An 18,956-nucleotide genomic window follows, 5' to 3' on the forward strand; every position below is an offset into this window, starting at 1 on the left:
CCGATTTGTTGCCAGTCTGATAACTGACCAGGTGTGTTTAGAACCAAACGTACAGGTAGTTCTGGGTTTCCTAAAGTGGTAGGATGGGCTGTGGGAGGCTGGGTCTGAGATAACAGTACCTTTAATAATAGAATCATTAAGGTTGGAAAGACCTCTAAGATCATTTAGTCCAACTGTCCACCTCCCATCAGTATTGCCCACTAAACCATGTTCTTAAGTACCACATCTCCACAGTTCTTGGACATCTCCAGAGATGGTGATGCTACTACCTCCCTGGGCAGCCCACTTCAATGCATTACCAGTCTTTCTGGTAGGACAGTTTTCCTAACACACAAATTCAATCTCCCCCAGTGCCTCTGGAGGCCGTTCCCTCTGGTCCTATCACTGTTATATGGGAGAAAAGGCCAACCCCCATCTTGCCACAACCTCCTTTCAGGGAGTTGCAGTGGTAAGATCTCCCCTGAGCCTCTTCTCCAGACTGAACAACCCCATCTGTTCCTCATGCAACAGACCCTTCTCAGCTTTGTTGCCTGTCTATGAACATGCTCCAGCATCTCAATGCCTTCCTTGTAGTGAAGGGCCCAAAACTGAGCACAGCACTCAAGGTGGGGCCTCACCAGAGCTGAGTAATGACAGAATCACAGAATCACCAAGGTTGGAAAAGATCTCCAAAATCATCCAGTCCAAACATCCACCTGCCACCGGAATTTCCCTACTAAACTATGTCCCTTAGTTCAACATCTAAACATTTCTTGAACACCTCCACGGATGGTGACTCCACCACCTCCCTGGACAGTCTATTACAGCACCTGACCACTCTTTTGGAGAAGAAATCCTTCCTAATGTTCAACTTGAATCTCTCCTGGCACAGCTTAAGGCCACTTCCTCTAATCCCATTGCTAAATTACATGGAGAGGAGCTCTGCAGAGAGGGACCTGGGCGTCCTGGTGGACGACAGGTTGGCCATTAGCCAGCAGTGTGCCCTCGTGGCCAAAAAGGCCAATGGCATTCTGGGGTGCATTAAGAAGAGCATGTCCAGCAGGTCGAGGGAGGTGATCCTCCCCCTCTACTCTGCCCTGGTAAGGCCTCATCTGGAGTACTGTGTCCAGTTCTGGGCTCCCCGGTACAAAAAAGACAGGGATCTCTTGGAAAGAGTCCAGCGGAGGGCCACAAAGATGGTGAAGGGCCTGGAGCATCTCCCCTGTGAAGAAAGGCTGAATGAACTGGGTCTGTTTAGCCTTGAGAAAAGACGACTGAGAGGGGACCTGATCCAGGTTTATAAATATCTGAGGTGTGGCGGCCATAGCGGTGAGGCCAGTCTCTTTTCAGTGGTACGTGGAGACAGGACGAGGGGAAACGGACATCAGCTGCAGCATAGGAAGTTTCGCACGAATGTGCGTAAGAACTTCTTCACGGTGAGGTGACGGAGCACTGGAACAGGCTGCCCAGGGAGGTTGCGGAGTCTCCTTCTCTGGAGATATTCAAGTCTCGCCTGGACGCCTACCTGTGCGACCTGGTGTAGGGAACCTGCTTTGGCAGGGGGGTTGGTCTCAATGATCTCTAGAGGTCCCTTCCAGCCCCTACAATTCTGTGATTCTGTGATACATGGAAGTGACATTTGGGTATGGGAAACTACCAGGAAAGAAAGTAAGCTGCATCTGACCACTCTGAGCAGCACAGTGCTAGGAAAAGCCGTGCAGGAGGTGGTTGTGCCGGAGCTTCAACTCTTCAATTTCCTCGACCTCCTCTAAGGATGCTCTCACCAGGCGTCCGTTCGACTCAGCCGCTCCTGTCAGAGCTTCGCCCACCTCCCCTCCGCACGGCGATCCACCGCCGCCGGGCTGCCCGGGGGAGGACCCCGGTGCGGGGGGCGGGCCGGACGGGCGGGGCGGGCCGTGGGGAGGACAGCGGTGAGGCTCCGCCTCGGCGCCCGGCTGTACACAGCGGCGCCGGTTCGGTAAGTGAGGAGGGGCGGTGGGCGGCAGGGGGAGAGCGGGGCGGTGGGGATGCTACGCGTGTGTGCCGGTGCCCGTAGAAAATGCTGACCTCCTTCTCGCCAGCGCCTGCTGGAGGCTGTTGCAATCCTCGCTGCGGCACAGGCGTGGAGGAATGTCCGAAAAGCGCTGATGGTGAACGGGGAAGCCCTGCGGGAATGATGGGCTGTGGCTCGAGCACGGACAGTGTTCTGCTCGGGGTCCGGCGCGGTGTCGTGACCTGCTGTGCAGCGTGCTTTCTGAAAGAGATGGCGGATGGGCATTCAGCCTTTTACGGAGCTCTTCTGTTCGATAGATACACGGAAAATTATTCCCTGGCTTTTTATTATTATTATTATTATTATTATTACTATGACACTATTCCATAATACAGTGGTCTGAACGGTGAGTTCTGTTGTAACACCTCCATACTTCCTGGCCCATCGCACAGCAGTTTTGGGGTCAGGAATAATTAGGCTTTGATGCTAACTATTGAAAATGGGAAAAAGAGCAGCCTCTGCCGCAGCAGATTGGTTGTGTTAGGGTATCTGGGGGTGTTTTATGTAACTCCCTGCACGTGCCTGGTGGCTGTCACCTCATCCATGTGCAGCCACACGAGGCTCTTCCAGTGACCTGTAGGCTGGCAGTCATTAATCATAAGCAGCTCCTGCGGCACAGGAGGCTGCTGGAGCACCACGTGTTGGCCCTAGGTTCTCTAACAGATGTGACTCTCAGCAAGGTCTGTGCAAGATAGGAGCCCTGTGCATTGTGACCCATGATAACTCCCAGCTGGGAACAAGGACAGGCACATAGGTGACTGTTTGGATACCTTTGGGCAGAGACCCTGCCCCTTCAGACCACTGATAAAACTTCATCCTAAAATCCTCCTGTGCCATCTGGAAGGCTTCCTCTTCTGATGACTGACTTTTTATTTTTTTTCCCCTTAGTGTGTTCACAGCACATTTTCTCTTGTTGTTGTGCCAGCATTATCCTTTTGCTTCAGCAGTTTTGTTTGTCTCCTGTGATATATTTAGAGAGCAATCCTATCCGCTCTCTGCCTACATTTGGCTAGGCTAAACAAGCCAGGCTCTTAAGTTTCTTCTTGTTTGATAGGTTTTCTGTTTCCCCCAGGCTCATTATGCACCTGTTCATTTGAGTTTATCATTTTTAAATGTGGATGAACAGATTTTTTTTTCTTCTGTGTGATGCTCTTGTCACCAGTGCCTGTATTATAGTGCTGATGGTTCACTGCCTTGTCTAGGTGGCATTTGCTTTTCTTAAGGCTGCGTCATCTCTGCAATTCCTTATGCACTGACAGAGACTGCTTTTCCAAACTTTGTTGTCAATATGCAGTTGTCCAGTTCTGTCCTTGCAGCCCAGCTATCAGCCTGGCAAACTAATGCCTCAGAACTTTGGGTGAATGAAGCTTGAAAATATGCCTTTCTGTCAACACAGACTTTCTGAATAGATATAAATCTTCCTATTTTGTCTTTGTAAATGTGTTGTTTACTGCAACGGGAAGAAAATTTTCTACAGTCCGTGCTGGTGCCTGTGTGGGGAGTCCTTGCCTGGGGCACAGCAGTAAAGAAACTGCCATTTGGGACAGCCTTCTGGTATGCAGGACTGGCTGCTTTGATCCCTATGTTACATTTCTGTGCACCAACTCCCCTGAGTACCCAGCATCCAAAGTTCCTTCATGTTTGTGTGAATCTATGGTAGGAGCTAAATAAATATTTCTTCTCTTACCACCTCATGCCTGATAACATGGGAGGGTGCTGAAGTCATCACAGTGTCAGTCTGTGCAAGCTTTAAACTGGTGTTTTTCTTGTCCTTAGGGGCATGTTTTCTCTGCAAGGGCTGTCAGGGGCTTCTTACTGCATCTCCTTTCCTTCCACCTTCTGTAAGCATGCTGGAGAGCTGCCATTCCTTCTCATGAAGACAAGTTCCTAGGCCTCAGCCTCCTGCCTGGGAGCCACCTCTACCCTTATTTCAGTAGTCAGGACTGTGTTTCTGAATGAGTGGAGGTGGTCCAGGGCTCAGAAGAAAGGTACAGAGCTTTTCTGACCGGGCTCCATCCGAGAACTGCTGCTCAGTTTTTCCAAAGCTAGCCTGCTGCTGCCCTACTTACTATAATTCGCTCTAAAGCAGAGGATGTTTTTCTCCACCTGGTGCTGGGAAGGAGCATCCTCTCTCCTGTGGCTCTCAGCAGGAAGGGCAGTGCTTCTGATAACCCCTGTGTCCCTGTCCAGCTGCTCGCACAGCACTGAGCCTTCAGCCAGGCTCTGGGGCTGTAAACGCTTCCAGCCTCTTCCACTCCCTCCGCCCTCCCAGCGTCATGAGACGCTTAGGAAAATCAGAGCATGGCCAGGCTTCCTCTGAATTAGGAAAACATGCCTTCCTACTGTTGCCTTTTAGTGGGCAGTCTGTGAGTTGTGTTAACAGGAGGCGCCTGGCTTTTGTACATTACAAACAACCCCATTTCCCTCCCCTAAAGTTGAGATTTTGGCTGGCGATCCTGGGGTTGTTGCCCCTTTCTGCATCCTCATATTGAGGATCAGCAGAAGCTGCGACCAGAAAAATGCAGAGCAAGATCATGCCGGGAGTCAGGAGCTGCCCTGAATTTTAGCCTTCCGTCAGCCCAAGTCTCCTAGTTCACATGCTGCAGAAAGACTGCCACGCAAGGTCCCCATTTGGTGGCCTTTCATGGGCAGTGGGTTTGCATCCTTTGGGCCTTGGGCAACATTTAAAACTGCTTCAGCAGCTTCCTTACCTGCTGGCTGCCTCAGAAACCTCTAAGCCATGCATAAGGGAGCACTGAATATTCAAAAGGTGTAAGCCTTGTCTGCAGTTGCCCAATATTTTGCCTGCAGTTCTGCTTCTGGTTCAGTTTTTGCTGTGGCAGCAGATGCTGTCTGACAGTGTTTGCTGTGCAGGGTGCCTGGCTTCCTATGTTTTCTCTGCAGCAGCAGCGTGGTCATGCTGCATATTGAGAGGGCTGGTGGAGCAGTTGGCTGGGCAGCGTGCAATGCGCAGTATGTCTGCTCTGATTTTAAGTGTGCTAGAAAATGTAACATCCAAGGCTGTTCACAGGGGTTATGGATTATGAAAACCTCCCATTAATCTCTTTGCTGGGATGGCAATATTTTATATGAGTGCTTCTTTCACCCTTTTATTGCTCCATCAAGCTGCTGTGTGGCATGGGTAGCTCTGAGCTCAATGAAATGAAGTTATCGTGCATAGCTGCAACTGCCTGATGATGTTCCCATGTGGTTAGCTCTGCTGAGGCTGGGCCAGGCACCAGGTCCTGCTGCTTTGCCAGCTCGACTTGCAGTGCTTTGGGGTAAAGTTGGCTGGGAGGAGTTCTGCTCACTCTGACTCTCCCAGATGTTGAGAGAGGCTGAACGTCTGCCTCACGCAGCCTGCCTTCTACTGAACACTTAATTCCCTGCTCTTTGCCAAAGAACATGTATACAAGGGTGTTTCCTGAGGACAGATTACTGTAGCTCTGTTCTGGAACATGAAGCCTGGTGGGGTTCTACTTGTGACAGCTGTTCACCTAAGCCCACAGTTTCTCCCCCCACTTCTCATTTTTGTATGTGTGTGCCTGGACTGGGAGCCTTGGTTTCCATGAGTAACATCTGTTATGCCCCACATTGGTATTTTCTGAAGTCTTATGCTAGACTCTGTGCTTCCTATGGAGTGCTCAGTGGAGGATATCCAAGCTTTCAGCTGTGAACAAATGCCCTGCTGACACTTGTATTTGACTGGGCCAGGCTATGAAGTTTTTTGTTGAACACTGCCTTTGGATGCTGTCAACTTGTCTGCTAATTCAGATGCTTTATCAGAGGAAGGGCAGTGCCTGTCTGTGCCCTTTCTGTCACTGAGAGAAGGCAGAAGCAAATGATGTGGATGTATGAAGAGTTTTCTGGCTGTGCTGCTGGTGGAATTCGTGGTGGCTTTGGCTGGAAGGGAGCATGGTAACACAGGCAGCCTTTGCGTGGGTCCCAGTTTGCGCTGCAGCACAGCAATGCTTTTCCCATGGAAGGGGCTTGAATAGATTTGTTAACACTGTCTCAGCCCAGCCAAGCTGATGTCTGCAGAGCAGTGTTTCTCCATGAGGAGCTGTGTCTCAGCAGGGAGATGTAGCACGCCATCATAATGCAGCTGCCTTGGTTTCCTCCCTCCCTTCCTCCTCCCCCAGGAGGGACCTCACGCCACACATTCTCTTATTTTTTTTTTTAAAGCAGATCTGAAAGCGCTTGCAGAAGGAGAATGGTGCAGGCACAGCAGTGCAGAGTGCCAGGCACAGCTGTGCCTGTTGCAGACAGCATACAGCCAGCAGGGTGAGATGTGCAGTGCCAGATATCTGCTCCTACCTCTACTCCTCTTGGCTCATGATAAGGAGCTGATTTATGTCATTCTATGATTCTATGATTCCGTGTCCCAATGGAACAAAATCTGGATGCTTCAAGCCTCCTCATCATGCAAGTGTGGGTGTTTGAGTTATCCAACCAAATATCTAGCTGTGCAGAAGGGCAAATTTTAGGCTTGCACTGTGAATTCCTCCATCCTTTACAGGTTTTCTGTTATAATTTCCTCCACTTTCTAAGCAGTAAATATCTGCATTTTCCCTCCGCTGAGAACTGGGAAGAGCTGGATCTGCACTGCCTGGAAAAGTGTATTTGCTGATTGTAGATTGCCTTAGATGCTCCTATTAGGAGCTGCAGCAGGAGTCATTGTTATTTGCTGCTCACACCACTTGTCAAACCAATGGGTTTTCCTGGAGCTGGCTGAGGCTGTAGCAAAAGCAACCAGACAGTAATGCCATGTGATTTTTGTCTGCCATTCAGGTTGTTGCAGGTAGATTCTTAACTGTGGAAACCCGAGTCAGGCATCTCAGCAAGACAGACATTTTGGGACCACCTAGCTTGGAACTGAGTCATAGTGTAACGTCTGTGTCATTCCCATGTTGCACTGAACACCAGTTTACGCACTCATGAGCTCCAATGTTTTGTGCCTCTTTCAGCAGGGCAAATAAAGAATTTAAAGACCCTGTAGCACTGCCCAGTTCCCTGCTCCCTGCTGAGGAAAAAAAAAAAAAGAAAGAAAAAGCCTCTTGGCAGCCTCAAGCTGTTTTTAAACGAGACAAATGCCTCGGGTGCCTGTCTGCCAGAGCCTCCAGCTTGCACATCGAGTCCCTTTTTAGCATGCTTCTCCATGCATCTATATCTGGCTCTGGCTTCTTGCTCAGGGAACGTGACCTCATCATTGTTTTGGTATTTCCAGTGATTCAGCCCCGGTCCAGGGCAGGGAGGAGTCGTTCCTGGTGCGGACGGACGGGTGTTTGTGCGTTGCTGGAATTCCAGCATGGTGCAGCCCCAGCCCTTCCGCTGTCTTGACAGCTCTCCTGCAACCCTTAGCTGATGCACTGCATTCCTGCCTGGCAGATGGCCTGGGCACAGCTGGGAGAGGGACATGAGCTCCTGTGTTGGGGGCTGGTAGGGATCACCATCTTTGCAGCGTACCTGCCTTGGTGAGGGTGAAACAGAGAGCAGTGTGCCTGGGGAAGCCACAAGGATCTCTGTTTTATGGGTGGAAAATGCACAATGCTTATTACTATTGCCAGACCGTCAGCGTCTCTTAAGGACCTGAACTTCACCACAGCTTCAAAAAATTGGTGAGCATAATGATGCTTGTTTCACAAGTGGGGGAACTGAGGCAAGGGGCTGGGTGCTGGGCTGCTGGAGGTTATTTAAACCTAACTTGGGGAAGTGATGCTGATGCTGCTTGTCATCTCTTGTATTGGCTGAGTTTTCCACTGAGTGTGGACAGCAGGTCAGGCAAATTTTTTAGAAGGGCAGTAAAGCTGGTGAGGGGTCTGGAGCACAGTCTTATGGGGAGCAGCTGAGGGACCTAGGATTGTTCAGTCTGCAGAACAGGAGGCTCAGGAGAGACCTTATTGCTCTCCACAACTACCAGACAGGAGGTTGTGGTGAGCTGGGGGTCAGCCTCTTCTCCCAGGCAACTTGCAATAGGGCTAGAGGGAATGGCCTCAAGTTATGTCAGGGGAGATTCAGGAGAGATGTTGGGAAATACTTCTGTGAAAGAGTGGTCAGGTGCTGGAACGAGCTGCCCAAGGAGGTGATGGAGTCACCATCCCCAGAGGTGTTCAAGAAACATTTAGATGTTGTACTAAGGCACATGGTTTAGTGGGGAAACGGTGGTGGTAGGTAGACAGTTGGACTGCATGATTTTAGAGATCTTTTCCAACCTTGACGACTCTATGATTTGAAGTTGAATGGTGCTTCTAAAGCAAGACAAGGCCAGACTGTACACACATCTTCTGTTGTTACCACTTTCTTGCATCTCTCCAAGTGTAGTCAAGCATAGGGGACAGCTGCAGTTGGGATTCCTCAGCCAAATTCAGTGCTCATAGTCGGTTGGGGATGCTGTAGGGCTCTCTCTTGTGCCATGGGAAGATTGCAGTTGCTGCAGATGGGCTAAGCTTTACTGCAGCCATGATATGAATGCTCTCAGCTGCCTTATTTGAGCCTGGGTGGCTGTGAGTAGTTTTAAAGCTGTTCGGGATCATCTGGTGTTAGCTACCCCTGACTGAGGCCAGCTGGGCTGCAGAAGTCCAGCAGAGTTGAAGATATGACTTCTGTATTGTCTTGCTTCATAGTGAACCAGTCTGTCAACATGCAGAAATAAATTGCGAAGGCTCATCATGCTGGGAGAAGCAACTCCTGTTTGGAGCCCATATTGATGAACAGGGCTTTGGAGACTTAAGTTCTGGACAGATTTTGTCCCAGACAGATCTGAGGACTGGCACCTGGCATAATATTTTACTGTTGTTACATTGGGAAGTTTTCTCTTTGTTTTCGTACCCAAAGGCTAGGAGAGCTCATCCTGAACTCAGTTGTGAGGTGAGGGAAAATTTCTGCTCAGTGGAGGGAAAAAGCACAGAGCACTTTCACCTTCCTCACTGCAGCCTGAGGAAAGGGTATCAGCAGATGCTAGGAGTGTCTACAGCACAGAAGTCATTTGTTACCAAACTCTGTGAACTCCTTGTTCTTTGTCAGTGCTCTCCCAGGTCACTTATGCGAGCTGTATGCCTGTCTGGCACCAGGCATAATGAAAATAGGCCATGCTTGCCGTCATATGTATCCTGTAACAGCTCCTCAACCTCTCGATGAGATTTTTTCAGTGTTAGTTTAACGGGCAACGTCCAGAATGTGCTCAGTCTCTCTACTGCTGGTTCCAGCTGTGTGGGCAAAGCCCTCAAACCCTTCAACACAGTGCTTCTTTGCTGAACAAATCGCTATAGCCCTCTTTCCTTACTTGGTGTAAATCGAAGTGTGATCCAGTTGATATCCTGAGATGGGAGGGAAGCAGGAGGTGCCAGAGGTGGAGAACTGAAGGAAGATGACAAATCCCACTGACTACAGAGTCTGTGTGCATGTGGAGTGGCACTGAGAGTGGTCTGCTGGTCCTACATAAGGATGGAGCAGTGCTTTCCTTCCCAGCTATGATGGGCTGCTGAAACTCTATACACCAGAGAAGACGTAGGTCTGGTGTGTCTTATGTAGGTGGAAAATTACTTAGATCCAAGTTGCCTGGCATTGAAAGAGCTGCTGTGGAGCATGGAGGTGGGGTCCCCTTGCTCAGGGCTGCTTTGCTCCACGGCAGGCAGCTGCCCAACCACCCAGCTGCAGGAGCGCAGTCCCATCACAGTGCCTTCTTTCTGAGCTTGCTCTAAATGGCTTTCTGTAACATGAGCTGCATTTCTGCCATAGTCCCCTCCAGAGTGCATCTGTATTTACAGTGGGGCTTTCATTAGCAATCTGGCCCTTGCACTGCCAGCAGCCCACAGCTCTTGCTCGTCTCTCCTGCCCACACACTTGGTGAGCAGCCTGGCACTGCTGTCCCCAAGAAACCCCCAAGCCAGCTCCCATCTGGAAGAAGCACCGTGTCATTGTGCCCTGATATTCTACAGCAACAGGAGAGCTGCCTGCAGAGACCCTCACAGCCAGGCTTGCTGATTTCCTGATTTGCTTCAGGTTATCACCAGCTCTTCGTGCTGCATTCCTCCTGCTGCTCTCATGCAGTTGCTGCTTTGCCTGACTCCCAGCTGCTGCGCTCTGAGCCCACAATCTGGAGAGATTGTATCTGTCAAGGTAGGAGCTCATCCCTTCTGTTTGTTGTGCTAAAAGTGATGTGACCAGTCCTGCCCCATCTGTAGGGTGTGCTTCAATTCATAGCACCTGTCTGGTTTTATTCTCTGTTCGGTGGCTATGATGAACACGTAGCACGCTGCTACATGGAAAGGAAATGCATGTCTCTATTTTATTTTACCTGATATACTAGGAAATCGGCTCTGGCTCCCTTCTCCTCCAGCCTGGTGCTATGATACTCCAGAGCTCATTTCTCTTCTCTGCTCCTGTACAGCATCCTCTGCATTTTCTACAAGTCATGTGGTATCACTGCTTTCTCCAAATGACAGCAGGGTCACTTTGAAAGTAGAGGGCAATCAGAATGTAGAAGGAAAGGGAGGAGGAGAAGGAACTCACAGAAGGCAAAAATCAAGAAAGTTCAGTAGGCACAGAAGTGGTGTGAGAGAAGGCATCCTTACCCTAGCAGATGCAGGGAAGATATTCCGAATAGTCTCAAAAGGCTGTTGTTTTTTCTTCCTTCAGCCCCTCAGGACAAGCTGTTTTGCTGTGGTAGGGCTTGAGGCTGTTGTTGTCCATGTGGTGGAGGACAGTCAGCTTGTTGGTCTGGTGCCCTCTCCCCAGCCATCCTTGCTGGCATTTAGTGTCCACCACTGTACTCCTTCATTGGGGGTCACCAAAGAACTGTTTCTCTACAGGAGCCCGGGATAGAAAAAAATGGGAGGGCAACATTTTCTTCTGTCCTGGATGTATCTGAGTACAGCTGTTCCCTTTTTTATCTTCAAGGCAGCTGATGTGTGCCTACCAGTATGTGCACAAGTCATTCATCTTCCCCATAGCCCTTGTACCTGGGCTTCCATACCATCTTGGGGAGAGTCTCCTAGAGAGGATAGACTAAGTTTTCAGGCCTCTGCAGGCAGTGCTTTCCTTCTGAGAACTGATCCGAAGAACAGACCCTGTTTTATGGCCCCTAGCATCTGCAGTTCTTGAGCACTGAAGAAAGAAGAGGGTCCTCCTCAGCACACCCCACCCTGCTGCCAGTGGTGTATAAATAGTGCCCACAGCATACTATTTTGGGGACAAGCTCTTCCCAGGATTCATCCAAAGAGTTATGTGAACAAATGTTAAAAATAACGCTGAGCCCTGCCCAAATGCTGGCGTCGGCTCAGGCAGAGTGCTGGGGGCTCCTGACTGGGGGCTGCAGGATGGGGTCCAGAGGGCCTTCCAGTGCTTTCTGCCTTGCTAACCACAGAAAACCCTGACCATCAGCAGATCTGCTGGTCACCAAGAAGATGTGGGGCTTTCACTTCTATTTAGGTTATTTGCGCCTGAGCTTTCTCTGCACATTCTGACCATTATCTCTGGCCCGATAGGAGGTATGCAAGATGCCAGGAGGGCTTCGCCTGCTGCCAGCTCCCTGCCACTGGACAGATCTGATGCCCTCCAAAAAGTCTTCTGCTGTAGCAAGAGCATGTGTGGAAATGCTGGCTCTAGAGTTAGTTTATCCTGAGTTGGTTATGGAAAACGTGCAGATTTAATAATATCTATGATGGATTAATGCCTACTGCTCCAGACATCCTTGCTAACCGTATAATCACAAATGTATCTTTTAATGATGTGGTTGGTGGCTATATCTAAAAAACCCACTGCAGACTGGGATACATGTTCCTTGGGCAGCCAGCATAGTCTGCACCTTCCTGCTGAGGAGCTAGAAGCTGTAGTTTGTTGTCCTCAGGCCTGTTGCTGGTCAGATCCTATACCAGGTGTGTAATTCTTCTGCTCTTGTGCTGCTGGAGCATTGGCCTCTGCTGTTTTCAGGCAATGGGCCAGAGTGGCAGACCCCACTGTGCCACTGTATATGGATCCCAGAGCTCGCTTAGGAACGCTTCTTTAAGCATCTTGTGCTCAGCGAAGCACCGTCAGAAGAAGTCAGAGATGCTGCATCATGTCTATTCTTCTGCTCTAATATGAGAGGTAGAAGTTACCCTCTGTGGGACTGCAGCCATCATTGCTGTTATGTGGCTTAATGCGTGGAGCTCTGCATACAGAAAGAGGAAAAGAGCTGAGTTGTCTCCTGGCTGCAAGCTTAGGGCTTAGTACTTGGGCTTATCTATTGGCTCTGAGTTGAAGGCAGTAGTGTCATGGACAGGAGTGATCGTGCTTCTGTTTCAGATACTGGGGTTCAGAACTACAGCATCAATCCCTCTTGAAAGCTCCTTGGCCTTCACTGCTGCACGTCCAAATGTATCTGTGCTAGTTTTGTCTTTGTAGGGGAATGGTCAGACATGCCTGTAGTCTCCGAGTACTTTCCTTTCTGAGGGGCTTGGTTTATATTAAACTAATATGGAAAATTGCTATGAAAGCAGTGGGCGTGCAAAAACTGCTGAGAAGATCATTGCTCCTGGGCCCTCCATGCTTCACCTCCTCCAATATGGAAACGCTAGCACTGGCAGATGTTCCCAGGAATGGGGTACAATGTTATAACATGGTGGCTGGGAGTTTTCCGTTGCACTCATAACTGGTGAGAGTACAGCAGATGCTCATGTTCTGGTTTTGACTGTATTATCTACCTTCTGCAGCTCTCACTTGCCATCTTCCTTTTCTGGCCATTTAGCTGCGCTTCTCTTTTCTTTACTGTGTGTTGAAAGCCTCTTGCTGAAATTATGCACAGTTTGGACTATTTTCTTAAGTGCATATTGAAACTACAGGCTTCAGAATTGTCTGGATACACACAGAGATTAAAAACACATTTCTGTTTTTTCATGTATTGTGAGGGAAAATAACCTTTCTGGGCAGCCAGTCCTTCATCAGGGACTTCTTGCTCCTCTGCCATGTCCAGCCAACATATGAAATCTCTGAATCATCATCACTGATGTTTATTATTAGGCCTGGGTCAAGGCTCTGTGATGAAGCTCCTGAGGGCTCTTTCAGGTCTCTTTCCACTCTGGTATGCTCTTGGTCTCATAGCTGGAATGCATCTGGGATGCATGGAGACACATGATTTTGTTTGCCATCTTTAAGCACCTCTTTGCTATCTGTGCCAGAGCCTCACTCCATGGCTTCCAACATGGATACTTCCACTTTTCTGAAGTGCTGAGATTTATCCACAGAGAACATCACAAAGCATTGTGCCCTGCCTGTTCAGTCTGTCTCACTTTAGGATTGAGACCCATTTCAGTCTGTCCAAAGCAGCCTAATCTTGATGTGTTTCTCAGGAGTCTCCTGTGACCAGGTCACGGGCAGTGTGTGTGCCTAGGCGTTGCCTCCACTAACTTTTGCTTTCTATTTTAAAGAACATATCAGGGTTTCCTCCCAAATACAAGTCTCTTTTACCACCCAGTATTTCCTTTGCTATGGGACTCTTTCCATTCTGAGCGGAATTTTTGTGCAGTGTGTGGAAAGTTTCTTCCCAGTTTTGGCTCTACGTGATGGGTAAAATGAGTCTGTGGAGGAGGTAGACCTCGCACAGTTGGCCACACTGCAGCCAAATGCTGCAGATTGGACTCTTCCTCCTGATTTAGCATATACCTGTAAGCACACAAAACCACAGGGTTGTTTAGTATTGGGCTGACCTGACATGGAGTCCTGTGGTACAGCTTGTTGACTGTCCAGTGCAGCCTGCTCTCTTAGATGGGAAGAGGTCATAATCACCAAAGAGAAAGTGAGGAGAGTTATCAGCTCTGGTCATGGGTCATCTTCAACAGGACAACAAGTTCATGAGGAAAGCTAATCCAACCAGTGAATTAGCTACTGGATCTGCTGGCATGGGATGCCTTTATCTGGTCCATCTTCACTTGTGGAGTTGCTGCATCTTTCCAGAAGTAAATTTCTGTTTCTCCAGGGATTCTGCCTGAGTAAACTGATCTGGGCTTTTAATCCTGCATTAGAGGCTTCCTCTTTCTCTGAGTCAAATAGAAATCATACAAGAATAAATCCTCCAGATGCAAGTCCATCTCCCTAACATGGCATAGTTGATTCAGGCAGTGCCATTCTTCATGTTTCTTTGTTTCATCTCTCGAGAACCTCCCAGTGATTGGAATATTATTGCTGCATCCCGTATACTTTCAGCCCAATCTTTTCTCTTCTTCAGTGTATCCTGATGTCATGGCACACTGGATTGGCCAAGATCCTAAGATGGACATTTCTTTGTCAGAGAACCCAGGAAAATAAATTATTTCCAATTTGTCATACTAAGTGCCTGCAAAAACTGTCAGGAACGCATGCCTCTAAATAAGTAAAGCAAAGAGCTTCTGAGACATACAGCGCCAAGCTGTAATAAGTTGTAATAAGAAAACTGTGCTTATCTTCTGACTGCTGTGGTGTTCTGGGTTGGGTTTTTTTGTTTGCTTGTTTTTTGTAAAATAATAAATGTTTTATCTGTAATACCTGCTGTTTGACCTAAACTTGCCTAAGGGGCAGCCCCTATTCTTGTTGCCCTGGGATATGGAGCATGGCTTATTAACTTCTTCTTGGCAGCAGCCTTTTATGCATTTCAGAACTGCCTTTTTGTATCCTGTAGTTTTCTACAGACGACTTAACTGCTTGCTTTGCATTTTACTTCTTTTATTCATTATCCTGCTGTCTTTGCACCTTCTACAGTTTGTCCATATCTTTGCCAGACTGATACAGAGCTGGGGCACATACCAGTGTAGGGTAGAGAGGAAGGATTACTCCATGCCTTGCATATGTCATGTACTCATACAGCCCTACATACTGTTTGTCTACTTCAAAGCAAAATGCCACTATTACTCAAGTTCAGCCTGTGATCTATGGTAACCACAAATCCCTTCTTAATGAGCAGGTCATGCATGATGATTATGGGTGAGGATGTGCCGGCTGTGCTGCGTAAGGTGTCATGGTAATGGTTATAATTTATGTTAATTTGCTGTTTATGTGTTGACCTTACCCTTCAGCTAACAGTATTGGTACCATGGTACAGATAAAAAGACATACACTCTGTTTCAGATCCAGTGGGTATGATGCACAAGAGGTAGATGGAGGTCTGCAGGATTTAGCTGCAAGCCTGCAATATGTAGACTTTTTAGCATATGTTTTCAGTAGCACTCTGTTTGCAGATCTGTTCCCTCTCTCCTTTACAACATTTCAAAGTACTGGTGAACAGCCTTTGAATATACCTTCCATGGTCTCTTTTAATCAGAAGGTGGTTTGCAAAAGCCAGCAGTTACTTAGAGATTGTTTTGCTTGCCGCTAAAACATAGCAGTCTGGGGCAGGTAACACTGCAGAACAGCACTGCACCTTCAGTTTGGGTGGGAAATGTACAAACTTAGGACAAAAAGCAGTATAACCAACCATAATTAGTATCATGCGTCTGTAATAAATCAGCTAGTGGTTATGTGCTCCCCGGGTTCTGTGGTAAGGGTGGGAAGTTCTGAGAATGGGGAGATCTGCCGGCAAGCTTTGTGTTGAGCTGGCAGCTCTGATTGCGTCTTTTGCTGTAGCTCTGAGCAGCAATAGCAGAGAAGTGCCTAGGCATGCGCAGAGGGAGGTGAGTGTGGGTTTTCTGTGTGAAGCCGAGAGCATTCTTTGTGCTTGCTGTTGCCTTGGAAAACTGGAATATTTATGACTCAGTACTAAAAGAGGCTTTTTCCATTCTTGGATGTGGCCTCTTCCTGCATCCAACAGGGTTGTTTTTCTCCTTTCCTGCTTGCCATGCTGCATCCCACCCATTTATAGTCTCTGAGCTGACTTGTTTGCAGTACAGTCACCCTCACTTGGAGTCATCCCCTGTGGAGGGAAGAGAATGTCACTTCAGTTTACATCACAGGAACCAGAAGCAGTCACCTTTCTCCAGCAATGCCCGCTGTGTACACAGCTTAATATGGTTGTGCTCAGTATGTAGACAGTGAACCATCTTAGAACTGCACAGATTCAGCTCAGCCTTGTAACTCCTCAGCTGCACAGTTGGAAATAATACCATTTTAATTTGATGTCAGGATACAGACCAATGTATGCAGCAGAAGTGAGGCTACCAAATTCCCCAGCTTCAACATGTGATGTAGTATGGCAGCTTAAGGTCTTCCTCATGGTACTGAGAAAGTACTAGGTTACATTGAAAATGTACTATTTAAAATTCATAAGGTATATTTTACTGTAGAAACAATTGTTCTTATTTTTGAAAATTGATTCTAACAGAAGTCAATCCACTAACACCTTCATATCTGTGGTTCCCAGGGCTGCTCAGAACAAGCAATTGATTGCCAGATATGAAAATATATATGTTTTTGTAACAATACTCTTTATAGTTCCTTTTGTCAATGCTTTCATTGGTCAGAATTCATATTCCACTCAGTGTATCATGAATACTTGAGTGCTTGAAGAAAGAGGGTTGCTGTTACAGCTCGGCTCCTGCTTCAGACACTTTGAAATCTCCAGGCTGCTTCAGTTACATCCAAGCTTTGCTTTAATCCAAGGTTTACAGTCTAGCTTTATGAGCTTTGTTTATCGGATTGAAGCTGAGACTTCAGACAACAATTCAGGAGCAGCTCTACTGTTTCCCTGCCCTGATTTCCCTCTGTCTAAAAATGTTCACCTATTTCCTTGTGCTTCTGCATGGGGATTCCTGTGTATCAGGGCTGAAAGACGGACACTGGCATTCTTGAATCAATTCTTCCTCCTTCAGCTTTCAGAGAGATTTGTACCTCCCTCTTGCTCCAGAGTCCTTTGTGTAAGATGTTGATAGCAGCCATTTCCTGGAAGAACAGTATGAACATCCTGGATTTTTGGCCTGGAAGGGACTGGAGACAGACAAGCTGATTGTGGGCTGGGTTTGGATTTCCGTAGCCATCTCAGTATTGTTATGTGGAACTCAGCCCAGCCCTGTGGGAGCCATGCCAGAACTAGCCCTGTCTGGTAGTTGTGACTTTTTATGGAGCTTGTGACTACCTCTGTGACTGGGCAGTAAAGCATCAGCCACTAGCAATATGAAGGGTTTGACCTTAAAACAAAAAAGACAAAAATCGCTTTAGTAACTTGGATGAAGGATCCACCTTAGCCCAGTATTTATTTACAAAGAGGTTGCAGGTTGTCAGCTAGGCAAGCAGACAGGGTATCTTCTTTTTCTGTTTTTTTTTTTTTTTTCTTTTTTTTGGGGGGGGGGGGGGAGAGAGGTGAGGGAGACAGTAGGATTTGATAAGTCTGTTGTATTTTGTCAGTTTGGTTACCTGAAATGCATCCCTCAAGTGCTTGCCGTGCCTCCCACTGAATCTGTGTGGAATTTTCCATAATTCCCTTTGCTGAGAGGTAAGGAGCAGCACATAGGCTAAAGGGAGATTAACAAGAATGTTGAATGGGGATCTGCTGGTCTGAACGGAAGTTGCTGGTAGGACGTAGCCTTTCATTACATGAGATAATGCTCTGGGCTCTGGAAAGTAATATTGCTGATGTTTCCTAAGGACAAAAAGCCAAGAAGGATCATCAATTCAAAGGCCGTTTAGGGCTATTCAGCAGAAAAGGCTTTGAAGTCCTTAAGGAATAATACAGATGAGAACTGGATAGTTCAAATTAGATGACTGTGTGCATGAGAAATAAGCAAAAAGTTCAGCTTTGTCTGGGAGCTCCCTGGGGAAAGTAAGGGAAGCAAAGGAAAATCCAGGGCCTGTCAGTGATGTGGAGGATAACTGAGAGCATCAGTAAAAAGGTACATGTTATCTATTGTGACATATTGGATAAAATATTTTTAGCAGCAATTGGGGAATCTTGGGGGTTTAAGGCATGGTGATGGCTGGCTTGGAAGACTGTCTGTATTTCTAGTCACTCTCTGAAGGATGTATTCAAAATGGGTCATGTCCACAGAAGGGTTACTGGTATGATCAAAGAGATGGAGAGCCTGCCTCGTGCTAAGTGATTAAAGAACTCAGATGATGTAACTTTAAACACAGACTGGATAAATAGTGACATTAAAGACCATTTTTGGAACAGGAGTGAATTGGGATGAGCTATGCATGGATAAAGATAAGCTGTAAATTCAGAGAAGATTCTTAAACATCAGAGTAATGAAGTTGGGAATTAATTCTGTTAGAAAATAGCTAGTATCAAGAGATGTCTATTTCTGAGAGTAAAAACCAACAGCAGTTTTCTCATTCCGAGCCACCTTCTTGTTTGCCTGGGTTTGCTAAGCCCTAAAGAAACTAGTACTGCTATTCTGGGCCATAGGCAGTGCTTGTTGGGGCAGGATGACCATGGGGTTCCTGATGAAGCCTGCTGTTAGAAACGTGTCTGCAGCCTGCATGGCCTCGCAGGCTCTTGTGTCTGTCCTTGGACATGCTCCAAAGGCAGGCTTAGTGGGAATCAATAGATGACCCTCTGGGGAGAATGTGGGGACTGAGGGCAGGCAATAGCACAACATTACCATGTGTGTTCCTCAATCTGGTTGAAGTTTTGACCTCTCATTTGAGAACTCCTATGTTCCCACTTCCCAGCAAATAAAAAAGTTGTCAGGTACGGATTGGTAATGATCAACCAGTATTGATTTCTGTGTATTCATGAGGGATGTTGATTGACCTTGAAAGCTGGAGTTTGCAGGCATGGGGAATGTTTTGTTTTTTTTTCTTCTTGTTGAGAACATTTATAAATTTTGCAGCACCTCCTTCTTTCCTATTAGTCTTTGTATCCTGGTCCTCTTTGCTCCCACAGAGCAGAAGCATACTATTGGCTTTGCTGTGACCAGCATCCCTGAAAGAGCCTGTGCTGGATGGGTTGCTTTGTCTTGGGAACTCAGATTTCTGCCTTGAGCAATCACTGAGCAAGGTAGAAAGTCCACTCCTGAATTGTCCGCCAACTGGAAAGATGTGG

The 18,956-nt window shown here is 47.6% G+C and overlaps 1 protein-coding gene across 11 annotated transcripts in view; it reads left to right on the forward strand.

Annotated features, from left to right (window-relative positions):
- The first annotated feature begins 1,872 nt into the window (after positions 1-1,872).
- RUSC2 (RUN and SH3 domain containing 2) overlaps positions 1,873-18,956 on the forward strand; it is a 53,425-nt gene continuing 36,341 nt past the window's right edge. For 4 of the 11 annotated variants that reach the window (XM_085213216.1, XM_085213213.1, XM_085213223.1 and 1 more), the window contains exon 1: positions 9,811-10,150. The gene's annotated coding sequence lies outside the window, so the exon portion shown is untranslated. Of the gene's footprint in view, positions 1,958-7,287; positions 7,651-9,810; positions 10,151-18,956 lie in introns of those variants that run through there. The other 7 variants (XM_085213218.1, XM_085213214.1, XM_085213221.1 and 4 more) reach the window with 4 other exon arrangements.

Source organism: Meleagris gallopavo, chromosome Z (genome assembly GCF_905368555.1).
Source record: "Meleagris gallopavo chromosome Z, MGAL_WU_HG_1.1, whole genome shotgun sequence".
Lineage (NCBI taxonomy): Eukaryota > Metazoa > Chordata > Aves > Galliformes > Phasianidae > Meleagris > Meleagris gallopavo.